A 23092-nucleotide genomic window follows, 5' to 3' on the forward strand; every position below is an offset into this window, starting at 1 on the left:
GTGATATCAAAACTTCCTGCAGAGCTAAAGTGATCAAGACTGATAATAGCATATATATATATATATATATATATATATATATATATACACACACACACATAATATATATTTGGTATATGTAACATGATATATATGTATAAAAATATCAGTTAACCATACATGTATTCATTTATTCCACATCATATATATTTTTTTATGTATGAATATACTCCATATATATATTCCATATACTAACATATGGAATAAACCCACACATTTATGGTCAACTGATATCAGACAAGAGTTTCAAGACATTTCATTAAATAGTGCTGTGACAAGTAAATAGTCACATACCAAAAATGAAATCAGATCGTTACCATCCTCATCTACGAAAATTAACTTAAATATAATTAGAGTAAGATTATCCTGTTCTTACACAGGGCACCCAAAGCACAAGCAACTGAATTAAGAATAAACTGAAAGTAGGAATTAGGTAATTTTGATGATTATAAACACCTTGTGAATATAATAAAAAATACTGAACTGTATGTTATGAAAGAGTAATTGTTTTATAGATGAAGTATGTCTCAATAAACTGTAAAAATAAATATAGACACATGTACCTCTCTACCTTAAAATACTCCCTCTACCTTTGGGCTTTATTCCCTCTTTTCAAGAATATCACACTGTCTGGTATCTCCCATCTTTCTCTTACCTTTACACTTTTCTTCTTTAAACAATTCTAATCATTTAAATATTTTAAAAACCACTTTGTAAAATATACGTTATATATTGGATTTTTGTATGCCTCTTCAGCTGCCACCCTACCTCTTTTTCTTCTCTGTTAAACCTTGCAAAAGAAGCGTGTCCCTCACCCTCTCCCCTGTTACATACCATCCTTACAAATTATATTACAATAAGGCTCCTACCCTTTCCCTCCACCAAAACAGCTCCCTTTCAGACCAATGATAATCCTCTTAATTCTAAATCAAATGTGACATCTACATTCTCATTTTACCTAACATCTCAGTAGCATTTGGCATAGTTGACCATTCTGTTCTTTATGAAACTTCCACTTTGCCTTCTGTCTCTTCTGATTCCTCATCTGCCATACTGGCAGCTAGTTCCACTTTAACTTTGTGTGTGTGTGTGTGTGTGTGTGTGTGTGCGCGCGCGCGCACACACACACACACACACACACACACGCTTCTTTGTTTTCTGTGGGTTTTTGTTTGTTTGCTTGTTTTGTTTTGTTTTAAGATGAAACTTTCAGGGATACCTGGGTGGCTCTGCCAGTTGAGCTTCGGACTTGTGGTTTCTGCTCAAGTCATGATCCCAGTCCTGAATTGGGCTCCACACTGGACATGGAGTCTGCTTAAGATCCTCTTTCCCTCGCCCCTCTCCCGGGCTTGTGTTTTTTCTTTCTTCCTCCCTCTCCCTCTCTCTCTCCCTCCCTCTCTCACTCTTTCCCTCCCTCTCTCTCTCTCTTCCTCCCTCTCTCTCTCCCCGCCCCCTTATTTTGTCTCTAAATTAAAAGAACAAGATGATGAAATTTTTAGTGTGCATCCATGAAAAAACGCATACACATATATACATATACCTGTGTACGTGTGTGTGTGTGTGTGTGTGTGTGTGTGTGTGTGTGTATAACCTCAAGTGGTCTCAAGTTCAGGACTCTTTGGATTCTGTTTTCAGCTTACCCCCCCCCCCCCATGAACTGTGGGTTGGTACATTCTCCTTTCTACTATTCGCATACGTAATTGGATGTTAAAAACATACCTCAACTGCCGCTAATCTAGACCTACAGTCTTGTTCAATATTCTGCAAAACTGGTTTGTTTTCTGCATTATAAATTTGATGTTCTAAATCTTCATTATGTTAAACAGACTTAGGAATCATCCTTGATACTTTTTGATACTTTTGTACCCATTTCTCCATATATCTAGCACATTATCCATTTCTGAGTATTCTAAGTATCTCTTTATTGTGTTGCTCAGTAAATAACTGCAAACGTTGGGATGTAGCAGTTCATGTGATTCCAAACCTCAGATGAGGACTTTTTTTTAGCCTTCGTTAATGCTGTGGTTGTGCCTTCTGACTCTAAGCTAATGGTGGCCTTTAAAGTTTATCAAGCAAGAACGCACTCTGTGTTATGACTTAATAAGCTCAGTTAGCTCTAATGGTGTATCTCCTTTCTTCAGCAAGATAATTTCCATGATGGTAGATTCAAATAAACTTTACGTTTCTTTATTACTTTTGCTTCACTCTTTTATTTGAGACACACTGTCAGTTTAACGCAAACACTTTTCTTACCTTTCTCATGGAAATTAATTATATTTTCTGCCACTTTTCTTTCAGACTGCTCTAGAAGGACCAAATGCAAACCAGTCCTGATGCCATGCTGTTTTGGGGGCATTCTACATTACATTGATAAATCATGCAGGCACAAGTCATTTGTCAAAAATACATTTACTTGAATCAAATTTGCTTTGCACGCAGAGGATGCTAGACTTGTACCTAGTTTTCACTAAATAATTTATCAAACTGATTTTCTTGAAATACAATAAAAATCCATAATAAAATTAAGCAGAAATTTTGATACCTGGGAATCAAAAATGTACAGCTCATCACAATGTCACAGCACCATTACACTGATTTCAACTGTTAAAAGATTGGTGGTGCATTTCAATGTAGACAGAATAAATTCAATTTAGTATAATTTTATAAACTACTGCTGATTTCAAAATGATGATATTCTTCACTTCTTTTACTTTATGACTTTTCTACCCATGCTATGACTTTTTTTCTGCTATACGGTGAGAAGAAATTAGTAATAATCTCATGTGATGAAGACAAAAGTTTTGTTTTTTTCCTTTGGTCTTAAATGAATTCCAGTATCTGAGGAAACATGCCTCCTCCATCAATGAAATGGTCTAGCATACAAAGGCAAAGACAGTACTTAGTATAAAATATCTCTCTCTCAGTCCTATTCAGCAACAAAAAGGAACAAAGCACAGTATATGCTACAACATGGTGAACCTCAAAAACGTAATGTTAAGTGAAAGAAGAGGGCATAAAAGAATACATATTGTATGATTCTATTTATATGAAATTCCATCATATGAAATATCCAGAGAAGGCGAATCTATAGAGATAGAAGACAAATTCGTGGTTGCCTGAGGCTCGGGGTGGAAACAGAAATGACAGCATGTGAGCACTAGGAATCTTTCTGGAACAATGGGAATGTTCTAAAACTGGATGGTGACGACAGTTCCACAACTCTGTAAAGTCACTAAACATCTGTGAACTGCACTCTGAAAATAGGTTAATTTCATGAATGCGTATTATACCTCAATAAATCCATTTTAATATAAAAAAATAATAAAATCTCTCTCTTCTCTCTCTTCTCTCTCTCCCTCTCACTTTCTCTCTCTCTTTCTTTGGATTTGAGAAAAAAGACATCCTGGTTTTAAATAATGGGTAGTTTGAGGGGTGGCTGTGCTTTGGGGCTTGTGGGTTGATGTGTTTCCTGTCAGTAAAAATGTTCCAACAAATAGGTTACCATAACATACTGACTAAATATATGCAGGCTATGGAATTTTGTGGAATTCTGTCATTATATTGCATGACCTTGGATAATTTACTTTCTCTCTGTCCCTCCCTCCCTCATTCTCTTCAGTTTTCTTATTCAGGGTAGATTATATTGCTGTCTGTGGCTTAGAATTGTTTGGGGAATTCAGTGACAGAATCCTATGTCTGACCCATTGTAGGAACTCAGGATGGACTGAGGTTAGTTCCACTGACTTAATCCATTTGGTCACAAAGAACATCGAATCAGACCCTTTCAACTGAAATGGGTGGAGCTGTCTGCCTTCTGCACAGCTCTAACTAATTTCTGAGACATTCCTGAGCAGTTTGGAATTTAATTAACACTTCTAGTACACCTGCTCACAAGATTTGTAATGACTCTTGATCTGATCCTGTCTTTTTCTGTGTTCTGGATATAAAAGTACCCATAATATGACAAACTTTTCAGTCTCCTCTCCCTCCCTTCTTGGTTCTGTCTATAATGCTGAATATTTTTCTGTGTTGGCTTCTTTGGACTAACATAATCTCCCAGAACAATTTTATGAATTCTGGCCTGCTTGGCAAAGTTCATGACTTTCTATCTACCCTTATCCTGCTGTTGACTTTTCCTGTGAAGATAAGTTTTCTCCTTGTATCATCTATCATAGTCTAGTTTCTTGTGATAAATGTACTGATTACCCAGAGCCATAGTAATTCTGAGCATCTACACTGAGCATGCTCCTTCTCCTGAGATCCCACTGGCATTTCTGGAATAAATCTCCATGAATATTGGATCATATCTGGAATTTTTCTGTTTGTTGTATGTTTGGACTTATGCTGTGGAATGCTAGCTGTTATAAGCTCTTTTAGTCTGGTCATTTTCTATAGGTTCAGGCAAGGCTTATTCCCACTTAATACAGGGCCCGAATACTTACATCCTAGCTTGCTTTTCAGTTGGCCTGCATGCAGTCATAAAATAAATAAAGGATGCTGGATTTTCCTTTGATTCTCATCAAGGCCTTTTATCTTTAGCCTATATTGGAGCAAGTTGGATGATGGCTTCTATAAAACTCAGCTTTTGGAGATACCCTTTGCTTTTATTCTCCTTTTTCTCTGTGCAAGAAAATACCACCATCAATGAAAATTCTAAATGTCATGGAATCTTTGTCCTACATGGATCAGGTTCATTGTACTGTACTTCTTATAGTCCTACTATTGGTGAGTTCTTTCATCATTTGTATTTCTGAAAAGTTCTTTATTTCACTTTTATTCTTATCAGCTTTATTGAAATATATATGACATATAATAAAATACATGAATTTATGGTGTAATTAATGTTTTAATAAATGTAAGCCCCAGACACCATCACTATAAACAAGATGATAAATATTCATTACTCTCAGATATATAAATGTTCCTCTAATGTTGTGATTTATTATAAGAAATCTGTATGTTTTGTCTTCTCCCCTTTTCTGACACATAGCTCCTAAAGCCCTTGGAATTTCCTAAGTGACAAGAGCCAAAAAGTTATCTTTTGTTATGTTGTTGAGATGATTTCTGGAAAGCCCCTAAGAACGGGAGCTGATTGCCAATGGAGCCATCCATTTGATTAGAGAGTTGAAGTTTTCAGTATTATCCCCCAGTAACCAGGGAAGAAAAGAGAGGCTGGAGGTTTAATCAATTACCAATGAATAATGATTTAATCAATCAGACTTATGTAATTGAAGCTTCCATAAAAACCCAAAAGGACAGTATTGTAAGGCTACTGGATTGATGAACATGTAGATTTGGAGAGAAGTGTTCTCCAAGAAAGCATGGAGATTCTGTGCCCTTTTCCCATATTTTGCTCTATGCATCTCTTCCATCTGGCTCTTTCTCTGTAATAATCTAGTGGGGGGGTAAACAAGTTTCCTGATTTCTGTGAGTCAGTCTACCAAATTATTCAAAATCAAGGAACAAGTTGTAGGAACTTCTGAAATATAGTCACTTTGTTAGAAACAACTTGTATTTCCAATTGGTATCTAAATGAATGTGTGTGTGTGTGTGTGTGTGCGTGTGTGTAGGGGGAAAGTGTGGTCTCGTAGAATTGACCTTTTAACCTGTGGGTCTGATGCAATCTCCAGGTAGACAGTCTCAGAACTGAGTTAAATTATAGAACATCTAGCATGTGTAGGACCACCTTCCCATCCCCCCACCCCCATATATCCACACATTGGTATTAGTACTAAAACCTTTGGCTCCTCTGTAAAATATCCTCCTCCAACTACTTCCATCCCCCTCACTATAGATTAGTTTGCATTTTCTAGACTTCTGTGTAAATGGAAGAATAAAGCATGTACTCTTTTTGTCTGGCGTCTTTAATTCAATATAATTATTTTGAGATCATCTATGTTGTTTGTGGATTGGTAGTTCATTCCTGTTTATGGCTAGATAGATTCCAATGGTTTCCACTATAAAAATATATCACAATTGTTCTTTTACAGTAGACATTTGGATTGTTTCCAGCTTATATTAATCAATATTCCTTACAAGACTTTGCATAGACATTTGCTTTCATTGGGCAAATACTGGAAGGTTGAGTGCCTGGACCATATTATGAGAGTATGTTCACCTTTAAAAAAATTCAAACTGTTTTCCAAAGTGGCCATACCATTTTGCCTTCATGCAACAGTGTGTGAGAGTTCCAGTTGCTCCAATTCCATGGCAATGCTTGTTATAGTGTTTTTAACTTCCACCATTATAATAAGTACTATTTACACCAGTATACCATGTTGAGGGATGTGTAATGTGGTTATAGTTTGAATTTTTCTAGTAAATAGTATGCATCTTTTCATTTGCTTATTTGAACATAACATAACATCTATAGTGAAATGTGTCCTCAAGTTATTTGCCCATTTGTGTATACTTGTTTATTATTCAATTTTGAGAATTCTTTATATATGGTGGATATGAACTTTTATCAAGTATATACTTTGTAAATATTTTACTCATGTCTGTAGCTTGCCTTTATTTTTTTTCTTAACTGTTTATTTTAAAAAGTAGAAGCTGTTAATCTGAGGCACCTGAGTGGCTTAGTCAGTTAAGCACCCAGTTCTTGATGTCAGTTCAGGTCATGGTCTCACAGTTTGTGGCATCAAGCCCCAAGTGGGGGCCTGTGCTGGCAGCGAGGAGCCTGCTTGGGATTCACTCCCTCCCCCTCTCCCTAAGCCCCTCCCCCTGCTCATACATACTTTTTCTCTCTCTAAATAAATATTTAAAAGTAAAAAGCTCTTAATTTGATGAAGACCAGTTTATCAATTTATTTTGGATAATAATTGTTATGTCATAAATAAGAAGAATTTGCCAAATCTAAGGTCACAAATATTTCATATGTTCTAGAATTTTCAGCCTTTATCAATGTTTAGATGATTTTTGTATATGGTGTGTGGTATGGATTGACATTCAAATTTTGTCATATAGATATCCAGTCATTTCATTACCATTTATTGAAAAGACTATGCTTTTTCCCCTCTTATTGAGTTAGGTTTGTGCCTTTATAAACAATCAGTTTCCCATATATGTGTGGATCTAGTTATGGACACTCTATTCTGTTCTACTGATCTATTTGCAAATTTTGACACAAATACTTTATTCTCTTGATTTCTCTAATTTTATAATAACCGTTATAGTCAAGATCGATTTAACTTTTAAATCTCATTATTTTCCCAAATTATTTTCCCTACACTAAGTTCTTTGCCTTTCTGTATGAATTTTTGAATCATCTGATCTAGAATACAATTTACTTTTGCAAGGTGATCTTGTATGCTAAAACCTCGCTAAAGTCCATTGATAGGTAGGTACAGCTGTCATAACAAAATATCTCAGACTGAGTGACTTAAATAACAGAAATGTATTTTCTCACAGTTCTAAAGGTTAGAACCCTAAGACCAAGGTGATGGCAATTTTCCTTCCTTTTGTTTTTTCTCTCTCAGGCTTGTACACAGGCTCCTTCTCTCTGTGGGCTCATATATTTAGTGACTCTTTGCTTGTCTTACAAAAGCACCAGTCAAGTTGGATAAGGGTCCATCTCAAAGGCTTGCCTTTTTAATAATATCATCTCTTAAATTCTCTATTTTCAAATATAGTCAATTTGAGGTACTAGCGGTTAGGATTTCAGCATATAAATTTGGGAGCAGATACAATTTGTCCCAAACATTAATTTTATTAGCTTTCATATAGATTCAATCACATCTATGCAGACAGTCATGCCAAAGTTTTAATAATTTATTTCCAACTCATATGCCTTTTATTTCATGATAGTTACAGGCCCAGGAAGCTCCATTGTGGCCCAGATAAGAATTATGTACAACTATTTGCCCAGGGCTCTGGCAGATACCCAAAGCTGATGAACAGAAGCTGTTTTAGACTGCATCCCAGAAAGGGATCACACCGAAAAAAAGAACAGGGTACTAACTTGTTAATATATCTTATATGAGAAAAAAATTGTAGGATTCTTTATGGCTTTGGTTTAGTTGCCATGGAAAACCATAGACGTTTCCTTTTGCATTGACAGACAAAATGGATATACAAAGAGTAGAGGCAGAACAAAATTGTTCTGTTATCTACTGAACTGTTATCTACTGAAAACTTGATATATATCCTTTCCATGGCTAGATATACTGAAAGTTCTGCCCCATATTTTTACCATAAATTTAGTTATAAATACTATTTTCACTTATGGAGATGAAGAAACAGCTGTGTCCAAAGATAAAAAGCCTATTACCATTATAAAATGACAGTTGTGTGATTTAAAGCTAGGTCTATAAGATTAAATAAATAATTTTTGCATTTGTAACTAATATTTTTAGAAGGGAAGAAGATTTGCCAATGTTGTATTTTGCATAGTCAATAAATTATGTCACTTACTTTACAACCATAGTGCTTGTTCATAAAAGTAACTGGACAGTATTAAAATAAGCCCTGGATTTAAATCTGAGAAGGACATGAGAAAAATGTTACAGTATCTGAAATACAAAAGTAATACTTTTAAAATACGAAGAAATAAATACAAAATTATCATCTTTTCCTTACTTAAGGTAAACTTAAAATATCAGCATACTGAAACAACATATTAAAAATAAATTTCAATAGTTATCTGTTTTCTTACCTTTATTGTGTTTATCCCTGAGGACTTTTTATTTGCTTATTGTTTCATAAATGATCTTACACCGGTGAACAAGCTGATGAGAACTGCAGATTTTACAAATTTAAAAGGACAGAGATAGAGATAGATATGATACAGAGACTGATTTTTAGGCATTATACTTCATAAAAGTCAATTTGGCAAGGTTAGGAATGATTAATGAAATTGGGAAAGTAAGTACAACCAAATTAATCATTCATGGAAGAATTAAAGAAAGACCAGGAAAGAGGTCATTGGAAGAATACCCTATCCAGTGCCTGTTTAGCTTTCCTGTTGTTACTAAGCTCTACTCTTAAAGATTCATAGCAAATAGCTTCCAATATCAAAAGATGAATCTTATTGGACCAAAGTAGGGTGAATTAGTCACCCTACTTTGGGATATAGAGAAATCTAACTAAATTTTAGAACCCTCAGAGTTGCCATATAGAAAGCAAGTATCCAGTAACTCTGAATGCATGAAAGGTAGAAAGAAAAATAAAAGAGAGGAAGGATAAAATGGATAGTCACAGGAGTCAGACTTCTTGTGCATGTTCTAAACTGTTAATGTAATCATTTTATATTCAAATTTTGATCTATAAAATTGTTTTCTTTCAAGTGACATGCTTTGGTACATCACACATCTAAACCACCAATTTTAATTCTTCAATGTGTTTTAATATTCTCCATCAGAGTCCCATTTTACAAAAGAAAAAAATTAGAGTTCAGTAAAAATAATTACTTGAAATTTACCATGAGTTAACAGGAAAACTTCAATTATAATCTAGATATTTCTGAGAAACTATAGAGTAGATGATCTGATTTTCCATTAACTATAAAGCCCAGGAATGAAGATAAATAAAATTCTGATTTGTTTTTGTTGTTTATAGCCCTGTTGTATCATGTCGTATCTATTTTAATCCATTTTTTAGATATTCATTAAAACGTCATGTCACCAAAAATAACCAAATACTTAATACAAAAGACATGATCTCTGACCTCATGGAATTTACATGAGGAAGGTATTTAGAAATGCTAATTATAAAAACCCTTGAGAAGAGAAGTGTAGTGGACTCTATCTTACTACAGGTGTTACTATTCCAATTTTAATAGATTCAAACACTGAAAACCTGTAATGAGTGGTTACAATTTAAAATCTGAGAAATTTTTATATCATTTTAATATACCTGCCATTTACATCTGTCTTAAGAGTTTTGTTTTGTATTATTTGACAACAAAACCACAGGTTGTTGCTTCTTTCTTGGGTTTGAGCTCCATTACCATGTTTAACCTTTTCCTGTCTTCTTCCCCCTTTTACCACCCCTATTCTATCACTCTTACTTCTTACTTTCCTCTTCCTATCCCCCTCTTCCTTCTATTTTACCTTTTTCTTTGAAGTACACTTGCTCCCATGTTCAGTAAAACATTGGAGTAGTTATCATGACTGCAAATGGGTTTACAAATAAAATGAAGGTAAAATTTTATGATTCAAGAATTATAGTTTTGTTTCCTTAATTACCTTAATGATTATTGAACACATCTATCTTGAATTATTCATTGCTAAGAACTATTTTTTAAATATAATTAGCATAGAATGTTCTATTAGTTTCCTGTGTACCATATAATTCAACAATTCTATACACTTCTCAGTGCTCATCAAGGTAAGTGTACTTTTTATTTTGTTTGTTTACAATGCATTTTTTTCATATTATTTTTTATATAATTTATTGTCAAGTTAGCTAGCATACAGTGTATACAGTGTGTTCTTGGCTTTGGGACTAGATACCCATAATTTATCACTTATATAAAACACCCAGTGCTCATCCCAACAAGTGCCCTCCTGAAGTCCCATCACCCATATTCACCCCCCCAACTCCCTTCCACCCTCAGTTTTTTTCTCTGTATTTAAAAGTCTCTTATAGTTTGCCTTCCTGTTTGTAACTATATTTTTTCTTTTTCTTACCCTATGCTCTTCTGTTAAGTATCTAAACTTTCACATATAAATGAAAACATACGATAGGCCTTTTTCTGACTGACTTCACTTGTCATACTACCCGTTAGTTCCATCCATGTTGTTGCAAATGGCAAGATTTCATTCTTTTTCATTGCTGAGTAGTGTTCCATTGTATATATATACACCACATCCTCTTTGTCCATTCATCAGTTGGTGGACATTTGGGCTCTTTTCATAGTTTGGTGACATTGAAAGTGCTCCTGTAAACATTGGAGTACGTGTGCCCTTTGAATCACCCCTCTATGAATTATACTTTGGATAAATTCTAGTAGTGCTATTGCTGGCCACAGGGTAATTCTATCTTTAATTTTTTGAGGAACCTCCATACTGTTTTCCAGAATGGATGCACCAGTCTATATTCCCAGCAACAATGCAATAGAGTTTCCCTTTCTTGTCTTCAGAGGTTTTACAGAACCATTGGTTTATCTGTTTTTAACCATTTTAAAATAAATTAAATCAGAATTAAAATCTAATGAAAGCTGTAGACTTATTTCCAAAATATATATATACATACATATATATATATATATATATAAATTTAACATTTGTAGTGGTTTCTATTTTGGGTCTGCATACTATCCATCTCCACTTATGATAAAAGCAGTTTGAGTCCCTCTTCAGAAAATTCTCTGTCCACTTACCTGTCATTATGATTTGATTCAGGGATATTCTTAACTTTCTGGCCACAGTGATTGTTCAGGCTTAATCCTCAATCCAAGTTGGCACATTGTAGAGACACTGTGAAAAAGAAAACTTTTCTTTCAGCTGAACTCAAAGAAGGCTCTAAGTCTTAAGCCACTGGAGCTATCCTGTGGAGAGACCCATCTCTGTGAACTAACACGGGAAAGCACAAGCGGGTGGAGAAACAACACTTTGGGGAACCTGATGATATTCCTTGAGCTTGTAAATCATGTCTGAAGCTGGAATTTTTCTCCTGTAATGATCTCATATGGAAGTCATCGCATTCCCTCCCCCCGCTTTTTTTTTTTTTTTTTTTTTGCTTAAATAGAGTTTTCTGACATTTGCAACACAGTGCGCTCCTTAACTGCTTATCTCAACTGCACAGCACAAGATCCACTACACGAATCTCACTAAGCTCACTGTGAGCAGCTTCAAAAAGGAAGAAAATATAATGAAGCTGTCCAGATGTGAATGAGACTAAGAAGTTTTTTTCAGTTTTTTTTTTTTTTTTAAGAGCTATAGGGAGCAAGAAGCAGTCAGAAATCAACAAAACTGGTCACAGGAAATTACCATGAAAAGAGCTGCTGTCATAGTTTCTTGGAGCAAAGAGCAGGAAAATCACAGCTAAGAGCTTCAGGGAGTGACAAAAATCACCACGAGGATTTATAAGCACTGATCACGAGGAAGGCTTTCTGCTAGTTTGATGGAAAGAGTCAGAAAGATAAGATGTGGCTTCTGCTTTAGAACACCTCTGGTCTAGAGGGAGAGAGACAATCTAGATGCCAAGCCATGCAACAGGAATGAGGACCACTCCTCGAATGGATGAGGTTCCATGCAAGAATTGAATGTAAAATATAAAAAAGAAATCTGGGAACAATTAATGGAAGAGGAGGTGTTTGAGTAGGTAGGGCTTTGAAGGATAAGTACAATTTTAGTGACTTGGATTTTGAAAGGAGTATTTGAGGTGTGAACAGTGTGAGAAGAGGACCACAGACAGAAGAGTACAATCCTGAGTGTAGACCAGTGCAAAGTATATAGATTTGGGTAGAGGAGGCATGAAATAGCCATTTGAGTTATAAATAGAATGAATTTCAAATTATGGCCAGAGAGATATGTGGTTCTGGGTATATTAAGCTACTACCAGGGTACCAAATTGGTTAAAAAAAAAAAACACACACCAAAATATCTGCCATACCTGAGTTTGGAGAAAGGTTTGAAAATAAGACATTTCATTTTCCTTGAAATTAAGAGAGAAATGTTACCTAGTATGTTCAACACAGATCAATCAAATCAACCTCTTGTGGATACATTTTGAAAACTTCATTCCTTAGTTCAAATTTTCAGTAATTTGTTTTTCCAAATTAGAAATACAACCAAGTTTGTCCCAACAATTCCATTCCTGGGAACTCTCATAGACTTATTTGCACTATGTGAAATAACTTACATACAAATATTATCATGGCAACATTACTTACAGTAGCCACCAAATTAAAACAAAGCAGGTGTTCATAAGCAGATGAATGGTTAAATAAATCATGGTAAATCTATTTGTTAGAATAACAAACATCTTTGAAATAAATCAAGGTGCTTCCCATGAATGTAACAAAATACTGTACAATATATATCTAAGTAAAAACACACAATAAATGCATTATATGTAGTCTTTATTTAAAAAAAGAGGTCATAGTATTTATATTTCCTTGCATTTGTATAGAAAATAGGAAAAGACACCTTAGAAGCTTTAAAAAAGTGGTTTTCTAAGAATAGGTGGATATAAATTAGGTAAGGAACAAGGGAGATAGTGAGTTGTCTTTTTACTATAAAGCTTTAAATTTTATATGGGCATATTATCCTAATATTTAAACCATGTTAATATACAGTCAAACATTAAATACATACATTTCTAATAAGACTGTACTAAGCAGGGATCTGAATTGTCCATGTGTTTGGTCTCTAATTCACAAAGCTCAACCTAAAGGCACTGAAGGAAGAGAATTAAGAACGATGTTCATCTCTTCGTACTTGGGCCCACTTAACATCACTAATTCTCTTAAGTGTAAGTGAATTTGTCTGATACTTTCTCTTTACTATCACACAGAGTTCAATGTTCTCCTGAAGCACAGTGAGGCTTAGACAGCAGTACACTGTATTTTCAATGAAGTTCAGAGAAGAAGAAATAGTTTCTTCTGTCAACATACTTAACCACAGGAGGGATTTACTTGAACTTGTCTTAGGACTTTTCAGTAAAAAAGTGATTTAAAAGTCTTTTATATCTTTTATTTCACCCTTTTCTTCTGTGTTTCTTTATTTCTTTTTTAAAGATAGTATTTATTATTAACAATTACCTTCAAATAACTCTAAGAGGAGTTGCTATCATTATCTGCATTTTAGAGAATAGGAAACTTAAGAAGCTGTTATGTAAGTTGTCAACTCTGGGTTGTCTAGGAGTTCAGACTTGGGATATCAAAAGTAGCATCTGCAAATGGAGTTACCTGAAAAAATTTGCTGGCATGAATATCGAAACAGCTTCCCCACTCGCATGTCTAGTATCTTAACTGCAATGAGTGGTACAATTGTTGATTAGTTGGCCATCTCTCCTTTTCCATGCAGATTTATTGATGTGACTAGGGTGTGCTTTCTCAGATTATAGTTATCTCAGGGTAATGGTACTTCTGACCTAGAGACTACAGAAGAAGTGTTTCAAAAAAAAAAAGATACAAGCTGAAAGAAATCTTATAACCTAGTCTTGGAAGTTGCAAGGTGCCTCCTTTGTCATAAATTATTGGTCAACTGCAAGTTATAGGATTGGCCCAATTTCAAGCAGAGAAAATTGCATAAGAGCACATAATGTTGGAATGAATTTTCCCTTAATAGTTCATGTTTGTGGATTAGCTGCCTTGAAAATATAGGGAAAACAACCCCTTTTACCTTTAAATCTAAATCTTTCCCAGGTCCTAATTTAGCCTCAGAAATTCATTAACTGTGTAAACGGAATTAAATATATTGATAGAGAACATAAAATATCTAAGAGTGAGTGTCAGCAAGATTACATGCTATTATTAGTTAAAAGAGTTAGACAAATTTAGCTTTTTGACAGAGTTTTGGCAAGCTTTGAGGGCTCTGAGAGTTTTTTTCCAAATGCATTTTAATTCTAATCAGGATTGCATATACTTCTGTTTGTCATGTGTAATGTCTTTACTTGTGTGAGCAAAATCATTGCTCATGAAAGCATGCACTGCCTACTCTGTGTAGATCTGCTGGTTTGCATATTCACAAAGCACTTATCTCTCCTGCTAAGAAGACAAGTGCCAATAGTCTAGACAGGGTCTTTGGGTTCAGTAACCCTAGATTCAGTATCTTCTGTTACTGAAGAGTTTCATTTTCCCAAGTATCCTTGGAGTTATTAAGGGGCTTCTACTTGGGCAGTTTCTCCCTAAGAGGTCTTTGTTTCTGATTGTATTAGTTTTCCCCTTTTGCTTCTGAGAAAGCTTAGTATATTTTCTTCAGGCATCTAAGCTCTTTTGTTCAAATTTTGTCTGCAGGTTAATTAATGTAGAATAATGACAATAGAATTTGTTTGGTGTCAATGCTTCTAGGGATGCTGCTTCTTTGTTCTAATCTTGACATGATATTGCAATCACAGGAAAGGTGTGCTGGGAGCTTAATGCTTAAATTCTCAGTGATACAGGATTTCATGCAAAGGGGGAAACTGTACATCAGAGCACTAGAGAAAGATTCCTGAAGGAGGGGGATCTGGAATTAGGCCTTGAAATATGAGACTGAATTAAGAAGGTAAAGAGAAGCGCCAATGGCACATTGTGACAGATACAATAATATACTTAAGGAATTCTTAATAATACCAATTGTTCTCAGCTAAACTGTTCCCCAAAAACAGATACATTGAAGTCTAATCTGTAATACCTTGCAATCTGACCTATTTGATAAAAGTGTTGTTGCAAATATAGTGAGTTAATATGTTCTCATACTGGAACTCAGGCCCTCATCCAATATGATTGGTATCATTGTAAGAAGATAGCCAAGTGAAGACAGAGACAGACACAGGGCACAGGAAGAACACCATGTGATGAGGAAGGCAGAGATTAGATCTATGAATCTATGAGCCAAGGGATCCCCAAGATTGCCAATAAACCACAACAGATAGGAAGACTCAAAGAAGGATTTCCCTATGGTTTTCAAAGGTGGCATGTCCCTACCAACAACTTGATTTTCAACTTCTAGCCTCCAGAACTGTGAGATAATAAACTTATATTGTTATAAACCACTCTGGTTGTGGCACTTCGTTACAGCAGCCCTAGGAGACAAATACATTAATAGAGAGGCTGCCCTTAATTATTGAAGGTGTGAGGCAGTGTGGAAGCAGGAATAAATCCAGATCATCATAGGACAAAATTGGTCTAACTACTGTACAAAATGGGTTAAGTACAAAGGTATTTAATTAAGTGTGCTCCACATATTTAGTAGGTGTCCTTTTGTTTCTGAGCAGCTCCGTATGTTTTGTTGCCAGTCTGCTGGGAGCTCCAAAAGGTCAAGCACAGTATCAGACTGTACTAGTTAATGCAGGCCAGAATCAACAACAAAGGACTTCAAATTGGAAAATGATACAAACACAATAAAATTATATATATATATATGTATATATACATACATACACTTAATAGATTCCCCCCCCCCCAGATGATAGTCCATAATGTATGTTTGTGGTCAGCTGACAGTTTTCTTACCTATCATGATTCAGAAATCTAGAACCTTCCATCAAGTAACTTTTCTTTTGGGGTCTAATGTTCGTATACAGCTGACCAGCGACTACAGAAATAGTGTGGAGGTCATCATGGAAGAATTTGTATCAGTCGTATCTAAAAGTGGGGCCTGTTAATTTCTGATCATGTCCATTGTCTAGAACTTGGTTGCATGGTAACACCTAATGAATTTTCTTAGTCTAGGACATTCAGTTTAGCTTTGTATCCATAAAAAAAGGAAACAATGGGTTTTCCTGAGTTTCTAGGAGCCTCTACCACTCATGACATCTCATTTTACTCAGTGATTGTTTCTCTATAATTCTAATAGTTATCACCTTCCTGTACTCCAGTTGACCACACAAGGTTGTTACCATGATTCAAAGTCTAGAATTCTACATTTTATACATTGCAATTAAAATATATTATTTTCATGGGCATATTTACCCTGAGTGCAACTGGCAGCATAAGCTAATAGAGTTATATGCTGATCTGAGGCTGAATTTTGCCATATTTCAAAGAAGAGTTGTCTAACCTAGGAATAGTTTAATTTCCACAAATTTTGTATTTTTTTCTGAAAATATGGTACCTATTAGTAGTAGATGTTATGTTCAACCACTGTTGTTAACATGTCCCTGAATAATTATTATTTGACTATAATCATTATTTTCATTGTTTATTAGTTGCATACCTTGCATTTAAGTAGCACTTCATTTATATATAAATATTAAACCTATGGGACTGTGTTATACTATTTAATGGTCTCATGTCCAGGGAATTTGAATTTGTGGCTTTCGTTTGTTTGTTTGTTTGTTATTCTCAAAATTTTATTTAAATTCTAGTTAGTTAACATATAGTGTAATGTAACATATAGTGTAATTTCAGGAGTAGAAATCAGTGATTCATCACTTACATATAACACCAAGTGCTCTCCTTGATAGCCATCACCCATTTAGCCCATCACCCTACCCACCTCTCTTCATTAACCCTCAGTTTGTTCTCTACTGTTAAGAGTTTCTTGTGGTTTGTTTCCCTCTCTCCTCTTCCTCATATGTTCATCTGTTTTGTTTTTTAAATTCCACATATAAGTGAAATCATATGGTATTTCTCTTTCTCTGATTTTTTTTTACTTTTTATTTTTTATATAGTTTATTACCAAGTTGGTTTCCATATAACACCCAGTGCTCTTCCCCACAAGTGCCCCTCTCTATGACCATCACCCCCTCCCCCTTCCCCCCTACCTCTTCAGCCATCAGTTTGTGCTCAGCATTCAAAAGTCTCTCATGATTTGCCTTACTCCCTCTCCCCAACTCTTTCCCCCCCTTTCCTATTCCCATGGTCTCCTATTAGTTTTCTCCTGTTAGACCTGTAAGTGACAACCTATGGTATCTGTCCTTCTCTACCTGACTTATTTCACTTAGCATAACTCCCTCTAGATCCATCCATTTTGCTACAAATGGCCAGATTTCATTTTTTCCTCATTGCCATGTAGTATTCCATTATATATATATATATATACCACATCTTCTTGATCCATTCCTCAGTTGGTGGACATTTAGGCTCTTTCCATGATTTGGCTATTGTTGAAGGTGCCGCTATAAACATTGGGGTACATGTGTCCCTGTGCATCAGCACTTCTGTATCCCTAGGGTAGATCCTCAGCAGTGCTATTGCTGGATCATAGGGGAGTTCTACTGATAGTTTTTTGAGGAACCTCTATACTGTTTTCCAGAGTGGCTGCACCAGTTTACATTTCCACCAACAGTGTAGGAGGGTACCCATTTCTCCACATCCTCGCCACCATCTACAGTCTCTTGATTTGTTCATTTTAGCCACTCTGACTGGTGTGAGGTGGTATCTCAGTGTGATTTTTATTTGTATTTCCCTGATAATGAGTGACGCTGAGCATCGCTTCATGTGCCTGTTGGCCATCTGGATGTCCTCTTTGGAGAAGTGTCTGTTCAAGTCTTCTGCCCATTTCTTCACTGGATTATTCATTTTTTGGGATTGACTTTAGAGCTCACAGTATTATTGTAGACCACAATTCATTCTTTTGATACCTTAGTTAAGAGTTTTTTTTTTAATTTACATTGTAATTATAAGACTTCTTGGGTCCCACTGGACATGAAGTCTCCATATTTGGCCACTAAACTGAGGATCAAGATTCATCTATCTCAGTATTATGAAGGATAGGTGAGATTTGATGGTTAATTACCTTTTGGAACTGAAAAGTATACTTTTCTGTGTGATTATTTGGCCTATTTTAATAATGAGAGATTTATGATTTCTAATTAGCATATGGTATTAATACCAGGGCAGAAAAGAGAAAGTGGATAATTTACCTGAATAAACATAAAGGTTTAAGCTAAGATTTTGTTACTGGGGCCCAGAGATGAGCTGAGTCTTTTGTTCTTTGAAGTAGTAGTGAATATAATTTCTTAAGGAGTCAGAAAGTATTTCCATGAGTCCTTCATGGTCTCCATGGCTTATCATGAAGGTTAGGTGGCATCTGAAGATTCTCAAATTATTTCTGAATTATTTTAAATCCAAATAAGATTATATATTAAGTTTTAGAATTCTTTAATTGAATTAATAAAAAATGTTCATTCATCAACTTTGAACTTGAATCTCATAGCTAAAACATACTGTGTTGCCTGAAACAAAGTGAAAGAGAGAGGCACAAACCATAAAAGAGACTCCTAATTATAGAGAGCAATCTGCGGGCTGGTGGAGGGGAGGTGGGTAGGGAATGAGCTAAGTGAATGATGAGTATTAAGGAGGGCACTTGTGAGAAGGGCATACAACTCTGGGTGTTGTATGTAAATGATGAATGACCAAATTCTATACATGAAACTAATATACACTGTATGGTAACTAACTAGAATTTAAATAAAAACTTGGAAGAAAAAATTTTATAGTAATCCTAAAATTATCTTTTGAATAGAACAATTACCTTGCAATTTAGAGTGTGTGTTTGTGTATGCATAAAAGTATTATTTATAAAATGTGAATATCTGGGGCTCCTGGGTCGCTCAGTTGGTTAAGCATCTGACAACTCAGGTCATGATCTCGCAGATGGTGAGTTCGAGCCCTGTGTCAGGCTCTGTGCTGATAGCTCAGAGCCGGGAGTCTGCTTTGGTTTCTGTTTGTGTCTCTCTCTTTCTCTAACCCTCACCTGCTTGTGTTCTGTCTCTGTCTCTCTAAATCAGAAACATTAAAAAAATGTTTTAAATAAAACCATAAAATGTGAATATCTAAAGCATTCCATACTTTTGTAAGCCTGTCTGGACAATTATTTAAAATCCATATACCAGCATTCACAAAAAAGCTTCTTTTGACCCCTGCAAAGTCCTAGTTTTATTTCCAGATTCTTGGAGGTTTTGAAAGTTTTTTTGTGTGTGACCTTTTATCAAATGTACATGTTATCTTGGTGACCTGGAAAGAGCACAGCTGCAAGAATGTCCCTGGAATGTGATTTACCTGTAAGCTGGGTCCATTGGGTACACATACTATATCCTCAGATATCTGCACTCTGAGAGCAGCTGACTCTGTGTCATACTTATAACATACCGGGAGAAATGAGACTCTGGAGATGAAGTGAAAAAAGTTCTCGTACATAATAAGCAGTTATTTATCTTCTCTACTAATCAATATGTTTTGGGAAATATTCTTATATGTTTCCCTAAAATGAATTCCTTAAAGGAACTACACTAAACATTCTTCTCTTTTATCTCCTTCATTGTCATTTCCTGGGGTTTCATCTCAGAGGAGTCTTGAGATCAGAGTAAGTATTTAAATTTCCAAATGACTAGATATATGTTGAGGCCGTCATTTTTAGCTCTGCATGAAGATATCACAGTGATATAGTAGTTACCTCTTTAACGAATTACTCCTACTCTTAAAACTGTGAATAATACATCTAATTACTTCTTGGGGGAGAAGTGAAGTCTTACCATGCATTCACTATCAATACCAACAACTCCCTAATAAAATAGTAAACTTCTAAGGTCTCACCAAAAAAAGATCTCCTGTAAGTCTTCCTTGAGGACAGGAGTTGTATGTTTTTCTAAAATGAATCTGGGAGCTTAACCACTGATCTTTAACACTTTTCATCTGAAAGCTTCTTGTAATTCTTTAGTTTGGAGATCTCAGGACCTGCCTCAGGCAAAAATTAATTTCACCACATGCCCTATTTAGAGTAGGTCTCATGAGTGGCTATTAGTGTTCATTGATGCCGATCAGTACACACAAGAGATTTTCTCCCGTAAACCAGTCATCAAAAAATCAGAAGTTTTCAGAGAAAATTAGTGTCAAGGCTTCAAGAAAAAGCAGCATTCTAATAGCTAAGATCTGACCTATAATAATCAGAAAGTACTGCTGCGTTTCAATGTTTCTTTTGTTTTTGTTTCTTTTCCACAATGAATTTTCATTGCAGGGAAAAAGTGATGGTTGTTTCATGCTTATGTTTTAGTTGTTTTGTTAAGTATTTATCAGTCACTTTACATATTTTCCATTACTCTCAGAGTAATCATGAAATCTAAGTAATATTATTTTCATTTTGGGGAAAATGTATAACTGAGTCTCAGAAAGATCAAATCACACATTCAAAGTCATCCATATTAAAAGAGTAGAGTCAGGATACAAAAAAACCCCAAAAAACCTGAGATTCCAAAGCCCTCATATTGCCTATTAGCCTGTAATGATTGGTGACTGGCCACTTTATATGGAGATCTGAATTCATATTAGGATAACAAAGAATGGCTGAGAGGGAAGAGGGAACATGGAGCTGAGCTGTGTGAGCTGTCCATGTGGAGATTGTGGGGCAGAATGTGAGAGGGATGGAAATAAGACTGAGGACTGTGAAAGGAAGGTTTACTTATTTTTCTGAGGCTGCTTCCAGCAATGCCCTGGGGAAGACAATCTTGACATATCCAGCATTGCTTGTTCCAGACACATCTGTACTTCCTGTCTTCTTCTGTTCTATAAATCTGATGGCTACGTTAGTTATCACAACAAAATGGGGATGGATGTTATCAAAGGAAAATTGCACTGGACAGAGTTAAACAGGCAAGGAAGACTTCACTCATGACTATTATAGTAGGTAAGAGAGACTAGACTCAAGTTCAGTGAAACAAAAGGTAAAAAGAATTTTTAAGTGCTAAGAGGTGCTAGCAGAAAAATACTGGAGGATATTAGAGAAGAGGCTCTGTGTGATTAGACCATTTGGGTTGTCTAATTGGTGTTTATCAAAGTTAGATTCTTGTCTTCTCCAGACACTGGGAGATAAGGACCCAATCTCTCTTGATGATTACCTTTGAAAGGGATAATTACTAGGTCCTTGAAAAAACATTCCTGGGTTATAAATCTGGGAAGAGAAGGCTTAAATCTCAAAGGGACATAAAGAATTTACATTTGGAGGTTTTCTTAAAAAAGTGTTTTAAGAACCAAGAGGTCTAGGACCCACTGTCAAGAAGAAGCCCTTCTAAAGGTTTCTTGAGCTGAGGAGAATGTTAAGGTTGGCAAGACCAATGTCCTCCAGAACAACACTGTTCTTCTCTTCAAGGTTGGAAAGGCAGATGATAGCAAAAAGAAATTCTATTTTAAGTAGCTATGTGAAAATACAGCTTATTGAGTTGAACACTGGGAACCAAAGTAGAACAGAGGTGGAAAAAGAAATGGTTATGTTTATTGTTGTTTGTAATAAAATTTGAACTATTTATCATTTTAAAATAAGTGCTTGAAATAATTTGATAGAATGATTGTAATAAAAGAAAGTAACTACTGCTAGACTATTATAAATGAATATAGAACACTGTCAAAAGGAGAGACAGAAAGCTAAGGGTCCCCATCTCCAGAGAGATATGTGAGTTCCTGTATTGTGACCAATCCCTGCATGTGCCAAACACTCTGAGATGCATGCAGAGGAAGGACTCAGATCTTAGCACATTGTGGATTTCCAAGATGTGACTGGTGTATGTATCTCTCACCCCCTTGTGATATGTAACTGTCAGGCTAGCTCTCCCTGCCACCTAACATGTTTTGGGTCAAACTTCAACCATTTCAGTTACATCTGGTTGTCTGGGTGAGAGGATATATTTCACATTAGCTAGAATGAAATCTAATTAAGAAAGTAAACTATAAATAAAGTTGTCCACACTCAAATAAAAAGGATGCCCCTGATCTTAACAATTCCCACCAAGTAAACATAGGATTATGGCACCAGGCTTGTTAGATTTGGAGTCAGTGAGTCAGGAGCCCCCTTCAACCTCATTAAAGGTAGTGCTGCAGAAGAATGTAAGCTTATTGATGAATTGCACAAAGGACACACCAGTTTGGTGCTGGTTAGCATATAGATCTTCGCTGGGTTACTCAGAAGCATGCCTAAACAAGAAATTCAGTGCAAGGAGTTTATGTGTAAAATTAAACACTGTCAAGGGATTTGATAAATGAGAAAGGGAATAGATAACATCCAATAAAGGGTAGGTATTTTGAGTAGGTATTAAGAAGTAGACCCTGGGGTGCCTGGGTGGCTCAGTCGGTTAAGCCTCCAACTTCGGCTCAGGTCAGATCTCACGTTCGTGGGTTCGAGCCCCATGTCAGGCTCTGTGCTGACAGCTAGCTCAGAGCCTGGAGCCTGCTTCCAGTTCTGTGTCTCCTTCTCTCTCTGCCCCTCCCCCTCTCATGCTCTGTCTCTCTCTGAATAAAAAATAAATAAAACATTAAAAAAAGAAGTAGACCCTGAGATGAGAATGATTGTGAAAGTGTTTTATTGGGAAGTATTCGCAGGGAAAGAACAAATCACATCAGCCACAAAACCTTCCTAGGATGTAGCCAAGTGGACAAGAGAGGGAATAAAACTAAGTTGTGTGTGATACTCATCTGTCTGTACTTGTCCACGGCTATGGCTGGTCTCTTACTGTCATGCTCCAACTTCAGCGT

At 35.7% G+C, this 23092-nt stretch overlaps 1 long non-coding RNA gene across 1 annotated transcript; it reads left to right on the forward strand.

Annotated features, from left to right (window-relative positions):
- Positions 1-1767: 1767 nt before the first annotated feature.
- Positions 1768-2565, forward strand: LOC115273638. Its single transcript, XR_003900880.1, has 2 exons — positions 1768-1811; positions 2338-2565. It is a non-coding gene; the product is annotated as an uncharacterized LOC115273638 (long non-coding RNA).
- The last annotated feature ends 20527 nt before the right edge of the window (positions 2566-23092 follow it).

This window comes from Suricata suricatta, chromosome 2, assembly GCF_006229205.1.
Source record: "Suricata suricatta isolate VVHF042 chromosome 2, meerkat_22Aug2017_6uvM2_HiC, whole genome shotgun sequence".
In the NCBI taxonomy this organism is placed as follows: Eukaryota; Metazoa; Chordata; class Mammalia; order Carnivora; family Herpestidae; genus Suricata; species Suricata suricatta.